At 49.9% G+C, this 7,500-nt stretch overlaps 1 non-coding gene across 1 annotated transcript; it reads left to right on the plus strand.

Annotated features, from left to right (window-relative positions):
• The first annotated feature begins 5,811 nt into the window (after positions 1-5,811).
• LOC143175768 (5.8S ribosomal RNA) lies at positions 5,812-5,966 on the plus strand. Its single transcript, XR_013000449.1, has one exon. It is a non-coding gene; the product is annotated as a 5.8S ribosomal RNA (ribosomal RNA).
• Positions 5,967-7,500: the final 1,534 nt, after the last annotated feature.

A 7,500-nucleotide genomic window follows, 5' to 3' on the forward strand; every position in this document is an offset into this window, starting at 1 on the left:
ACCCGCCACGAAACACTCTCTCGTCGTGGAATCCCCGCGTCGGAGAGTAAAACGCCGAAGGCTTACTTATGAAACTTACGTCTCTCGACGATGGGACGATCCACGCGAAGAGTTGTTACGTGCACGCGTATGGTGCGATTGCGTCGATTCGCTTTTCTGTACGGGGAGCAATAGAACGTTGAGTTGACTTATCGGGTCTTCGTTGGAATTACCGTCGCTGGCATTGTAAACTCCAGATGACCTTGTGATTCCTTCGTCGGGCACTGGTAAAGGGTGGCGATGATGCGTTCTATAATAGAAATACCCGTCGTAGCGTTTCTTCCGAGTCAACCCGCTCACGAAACACTCTCTCGTCGTGGAATCCCCGCGTCGGAGAGTAAAACGCGAATTCATAGTATGGAAACTTACGTCTCTCGACGATGGGACGATCCACGCGAAGAGTTGTTACGTGCACGCGTATGGTGCGATTGCGTCGATTCGCTTTTCTGTACGGGGAGTAATAGAACGTTGAGTTGACTTATCGGGTCTTCGTTGGAATTACCGTCGCTGGCATTGTAAACTCCAGATGACCTTGTGATTCCTTCGTCGGGCACTGGTAAAGGGTGGCGATGATGCGTTCTATAATAGAAATACCCGTCGTAGCGTTTCTTCCGAGTCAACCCGCTCACGAAACTCTCTCTCGTCGTGGAATCCCCGCGTCGGAGAGTAAAACGCGAATTCATACTATGAAAACTTACGTCTCTCGACGATGGGACGATCCACGCGAAGAGTTGTTTACGGGCACGCGTATGGTGCGATTGCGTCGATTCGCTTTTCTGTACGGGGAGAAATAGAACGTTGAGTTGACTTATCGGGTCTTCGTTGGAATTACCGTCGCTGGCATTGTAAACTCCAGATGACCTTGTGATTCCTTCGTCGGGCACTGGTAAAGGGTGGCGATGATGCGTTCTATAATAGAAATACCCGTCGTAGCGTTTCTTCCGAGTCAACCCGCTCACGAAACTCTCTCTCGTCGTGGAATCCCCGCGTCGGAGAGTAAAACGCGAATTAATACTATGAAAACTTACGTCTCTCGACGATGGGACGATCCACGCGAAGAGTTGTTTACGTGCACGCGTATGGTGCGATTGCGTCGATTCGCTTTTCTGTACGGGGAGAAATAGAACGTTGAGTTGACTTATCGGGTCTTCGTTGGAATTACCGTCGCTGGCATTGTAAACTCCAGATGACCTTGTGATTCCTTCGTCGGGCACTGGTAAAGGGTGGCGATGATGCGTTCTATAATAGAAATACCCGTCGTAGCGTTTCTTCCGAGTCAACCCGCTCACGAAACTCTCTCTCTCGTCGTGGAATCCCCGCGTCGGAGAGTAAAACGCCGAAGGCTTACTATGAAACTTACGTCTCTCGACGATGGGACGATCCACGCGAAGAGTTGTTACGTGCACGCGTATGGTGCGATTGCGTCGATTCGCTTTTCTGTACGGGGAGTAATAGAACGTTGAGTTGACTTATCGGGTCTTCGTTGGAATTACCGTCGCTGGCATTGTAAACTCCAGATGACCTTGTGATTCCTTCGTCGGGCACTGGTAAAGGGTGGCGATGATGCGTTCTATAATAGAAATACCCGTCGTAGCGTTTCTTCCGAGTCAACCCGCTCACGAAACTCTCTCTCGTCGTGGAATCCCCGCGTCGGAGAGTAAAACGCGAATTCATAGTATGGAAACTTACGTCTCTCGACGATGGGACGATCCACGCGAAGAGTTGTTACGTGCACGCGTATGGTGCGATTGCGTCGATTCGCTTTTCTGTACGGGGAGCAATAGAACGTTGAGTTGACTTATCGGGTCTTCGTTGGAATTACCGTCGCTGGCATTGTAAACTCCAGATGACCTTGTGATTCCTTCGTCGGGCACTGGTAAAGGGTGGCGATGATGCGTTCTATAATAGAAATACCCGTCGTAGCGTTTCTTCCGAGTCAACCCGCTCACGAAACTCTCTCTCGTCGTGGAATCCCCGCGTCGGAGAGTAAAACGCGAATTCATAGTATGGAAACTTACGTCTCTCGACGATGGGACGATCCACGCGAAGAGTTGTTACGTGCACGCGTATGGTGCGATTGCGTCGATTCGCTTTTCTGTACGGGGAGCAATAGAACGTTGAGTTGACTTATCGGGTCTTCGTTGGAATTACCGTCGCTGGCATTGTAAACTCCAGATGACCTTGTGATTCCTTCGTCGGGCACTGGTAAAGGGTGGCGATGATGCGTTCTATAATAGAAATACCCGTCGTAGCGTTTCTTCCGAGTCAACCCGCTCACGAAACTCTCTCTCGTCGTGGAATCCCCGCGTCGGAGGGTAAAACGCGATATATAATAGTATATGCCAGTGGTTCGCGCGCGTCGTCTCTGAGATACGCGGTCGACAGAGTTCCGAAAACACGTGATGTGCCACGATTTCCGTGCGTCTTACATCTTTCGACGATGGGACGATCCACGCGAAGAGAACGTTCGTGCTTGCGTGAGGTGCAACAGCGTCGATTCGCTTTTCTGTACGGGGAGAAATAGAACGTTGAGTTGACTTATCGGGTCTTCGTTGGAATTACCGTCGCTGGCATTGTAAACTCCAGATGACCTTGTGATTCCTTCGTCGGGCACTGGTAAAGGGTGGCGATGATTCGTTCTATAATAGTAATACCCGTCGTAGCGTTTCGACCGATGTCACCCGCCACGAAAGTCTCTCTCGACGTGGAAACCCCGCGCCGAAGAGTAAACGCGAAGGCTTACCATACGAAAGAAAACGGTATTATACGCCTGTGGTATGTGCGTCTCGGCTCTGTGATACGCGATCGGCAGAGTTACAAAAAAACGTTGATGGGCCACGATTTCCGTGCGTCTTACATCTTTCGACGATGGGACGATCCACGCGAAGAGTAGTTACGTGCTCGCGCGAGGTGCGATAGCGTCGATTCGCTTTTCTGTACGGGGAGAAATAGAACGATGAGTTGACTTATCGGGTCTTCGTTGGAATTACCGTCGCTGGCATTGTGAACTCCAGATGACCTTGTGATTCCTTCGTCGGGCACTGGTAAAGGGTGGCGATGATTCGTTCTATAATAGAAATACCCGTCGTAGCGATTCGGCCGAGTCACCCGCCACGAAACTCTCTCTCGTCGTGGAATCCCCATGTCGGAGAGTAAAACGCGAAGGCTAACTATATATAAGAAATATATAGTATTATTTATGCCTGTGGTTCTCCGTTTGCCCTACTCTCAGATACGCGACTCGGAGAGTTACGAATAATCGTGATGGACCACGATTTCTGTACGTCTTACATCTTTCGACGATGGGACGATCCACGCGAAGAGATCATTCCTGCTTGCGTGAGGTGCGATAGCGCCGATTCGCTTTTCTGTACGGGGAGAAATAGAACGATGAGTTGACTTATCGGGTCTTCGTTGGAATTACCGTCGCTGGCATTGTAAACTCCAGATGACCTTGTGATTCCTTCGTCGGGCACTGGTAAAGGGTGGCGATGATTCGTTCTATAATAGAAATACCCGTCGTAGCGATTCGGCCGTGTCACCCGCCACGAAAATCTCTCTCGTCGTGGAATCCCCGCGTCGTAGAGTAAACGCGAAGGCTTGCTATAGAAGACTATAGTTTATACGCCTGTGGTTCACCGGTTGCCTGCTCTCCGGGGTACGCGATCGCGCAGGAGTTACGGAAGAACTTGATGGGCCACGATCTCCAAGCGGCTATATCTTTCGACGATGGGACGATTCACGCGAAGAGAACGTTCGTGCATGCGTGAGGTGCGATAGCGTTGATTCGCTTGTCTGTACGGGGAGAAATAGAACGATGAGTTGACTTATCGGGTCTTCGTTGGAATTACCGTCGCTGGCATTGTAAACTCCAGATGACCTTGTGATTCCTTCGTCGGGCACTGGTAAAGGGTGGCGATGATTCGTTCTATAATAGAAATACCCGTCGTAGCGTTTCGACCGATGTCACCCGCCACGAAATTCTCTCTCGTCGTGGAATCCCCGCGTCGGAGAGTAACCGCCGAAGGCTTGCTATAGAAGACTATAGTTTATACGCCTGTGGTTCACCGGTTGCCGGCTCTCCGGGGCACGCGATCGCGCGAAGGTTACGGAGGGACGTGAAGCGCCCGAGCAATGAAACGTCCGCAGGAGGAAACGAGCAACCGCCGAACATTGTTTCGCGACGTTTCCATAATGTATTGTCGTTTCGCTCGCATCCCGCTTCTTTCCCCTAGTTTCCTCGACGCGTAGTTTCGCAGCCTTAGTGGACGAATCATTCTCGATTCGAGGAAAGATATGCAGTGGGGCGTGCAATGAGCCCGCCAGAGACCACGATCTCCAATGCGTCTTTACATCTTTCGACGATGGGATGATCCACGCGAAGAGAACGTTCGTGCTTGCGCGAGGTGCGTTAGCGTCGATTCGCTTTTCTGTACGGGGAGAAATAGAACGATGAGTTGACTTATCGGGTCTTCGTTGGAATTACCGTCGCTGGCATTGTAAACTCCAGATGACCTTGTGATTCCTTCGTCGGGCACTGGTAAAGGGTGGCGATGATTCGTTCTATAATAGAAATACCCGTCGTAGCGATTCGGCCGAGTCACCCGCCACGAAACTGTCTCTCTTTCGTCGTGGAAACCCCGCGTCGGAGAGTAAAACGCGCGAAGGCTGTGACTGTAACATATATATATACAGTATACAATGCCTGTGGTTTTTGCGCGTGTCGGCTCTTCGGTATACGCGATCGGCCAGAGTTACGGAGGGACGGTGAAGCGCACGAGAAATTGAAACGGCCGCACGATTGGAACCGAGCAACCGTCGAACATTGTTTCGCGACGTTTCCATAATGCGTTTTCGTTTCGCTCGCATACCGCTTCTTTTCCCCTAGTCTCTGAGACGCGTTTTCGAGCCGTTCTTCTACTATCGATTCTCGTAGAGAGAAGGGACCGGGTAGTCTGGAAGTGGAACCCGCATCTTGCGTGTACCGTACACGGAATTGAGAGGACCGGCCGTGAAGCTCGTTTTAAAGCCGTGCGTCTGACACCCAACTCTTGCGCGCCAATTTCGCGGCAAGAGATAATATGGGACGAATGACCGGCAAAGAGCCAGCTGTGAAGTCTGTTTTTTTAATCGAATCCGTGGACGTGTGTATGCCGTAGCGTCGCTCGTCGTGTTCGTTCATGGTCGTTCCGAGAGAAAGAACGAAAGCGGTAACGAAGGGACCGGCCGTGAAGCTCGTTTTAAAGCCGCGCGTCTGACACCCAACTCTTGCGCGCCAATTTCGCGGCAAGAGATAACATGGGACGAATGACCGGCAAAGAGCCAGCTGTGAAGTCTTTTTTCATTATTTGCTTTCAATCGATCGATCGGTACGATTCGTGCAACGTTTCGCGCGATGCGACGCGAAAACATGCGCGCAACAATAGATGCGTCTGATCGGAAGAACGCGAGGGTCGACTGCACGCGATGGATTCAGTATCGGGTAGGATACAAAATATATCCCCGTCGTTTCCACGCGTGCGAGTCTTCTGCGTCTTTCGCGGGTTTTTGAATGCACTATACGCCCGGAACGTCGAGAAATATATACATATTACTTGAACGTTTTTCGTCTCGAAAGGCTTCGGTGTCGTCTCCAAGGCGACGCCTGAATCTCCTTCGCGCGCTGGTCGGAGATTCAGGTATCAACTTTTATCTTCTCTTTGAAAGAAGAGAGATATTAGGTCGAACAAATGAGAATAAAATTATATATGTGAAATATAAAATTTATACGATTACCCTGAACGGTGGATCACTTGGCTCGTGGGTCGATGAAGAACGCAGCTAATTGCGCGTCAACGTGTGAACTGCAGGACACATGAACATCGACATTTCGAACGCACATTGCGGTCCACGGATACAATTCCTGGACCACGCCTGGCTGAGGGTCGTTTACGTACCATACACTGCTTGCGTAGCTCTGTCAAATCCCCGCCGTCGTTCACCTCTTCGGATCGAACGTTTTTTTACCGAAGGGCGCAAAGAACGTTTCTGAGTCGGGTTAAGAGAAGGATGCTACGTACGAGCGAACGATGGGTGTCTCGTCGGCGTTTGTCGCGGACACGCGAAAATTCTGTGAATTTCACGGACAGTGTACGTTCTAGTTGTTGCAAAACGATCGGAATCGTTTGTATGGACTCGCGTGAGTGTTCGCGGCGTCGTGCGTCGTTCAATTACGACCGCCCGCGGATACCGCTCCACTGCGATATGGATCTGAGCGACAACTTTTTCGGCTGTTCGTGAGATGAACGGTTTCGTGTGTTTAGAAAAATTTTTTTTCCCGCGCTCCCGACGTCACCTGAAATGATGCGTCAGAGGTGAAAGAAAATATTAAGAAGTCGAGAGAGAGAGAGACTACACACGTTTTATTCATATTTTGTATACCGTGCGTGAGACGGATGTGCACGACACGTCGTATGTCGGTATATTACCGACTGGCCCCAGGGAGATTGTTTTCTTCCTCTCTTACGAATGAGATGTACGTTTCGGAGGATCGTCGTTACCGAAACACACGGCAAAACGAGACTTCTCGCAGCAGAACCTTTATACACAATACACATCGACTCTTTTTACCCCGAGAGAGAGAGAAAAGGTGTATTTCTTTTTTTTATTTTTCGAATTCGACGCACGAACGCTTTGACGACTGGAGAAAAACACGGTGTGTGTTAAAATCGTGCGGGACGAGCATGCGTATTCGTAACGGGTCGAATAGTTCTTATTCCCCGTCGTCGCGTGTCCTCGCTGGACCACCACCGTGCGCTTCCGCCACGTTCAGTTGAATTTCGAAATATATATATATAAAAAGAATCACCATATACTCTCTTTCGGGAGGTGTATTTTTATCGGTTTCTGCTATAGAGAAGAGACGGAGATCGTGTTGTGAGGTGTAACGTTTCTGTATCCCCGTTTCGGAGGATCGTCGTTATCGGCGGAACACACGTCAAAACGAGACTTCTCGCAGAACCTTTATACACAATACACATCGACTCTTTTACCCCGAGAGAGAGAAAAGGTGTTTTTCTTTTTTTTTTATTTTTCGAATTCGACGCACGAACGCTTTGACGACTGGAGAAAAACACGGTGTGTGTTAAAATCGTGCGGGACGAGCATGCGTATTCGTAACGGGTCGAATAGTTCTTATTCCCCGTCGTCGCGTGTCCTCGCTGGACCACCACCGTGCGCTTCCGCCACGTTCAGTTGTATTTCGAAATATATATATATATATAAAAAGAATCACCATATACTCTCTTTCGGGAGGTGTATTTTTATCGGTTTCTGCTATAGAGAAGAGACGGACGATCGTGTGTGACACCACGTGGTAACGTTTCCGTATCCCCGTAAAATACGTTTATCTTTTCTCGTAGAAAAGAGAGAGGAAGAGGCAGGAGCTCCTCTTTGGCGAGGCTTTCGAACGTCGCGTCCCGT

The sequence above is a fragment of the Nomia melanderi genome, unplaced genomic scaffold, assembly GCF_051020985.1.
Source record: "Nomia melanderi isolate GNS246 unplaced genomic scaffold, iyNomMela1 scaffold0185, whole genome shotgun sequence".
In the NCBI taxonomy this organism is placed as follows: domain Eukaryota; kingdom Metazoa; phylum Arthropoda; class Insecta; order Hymenoptera; family Halictidae; genus Nomia; species Nomia melanderi.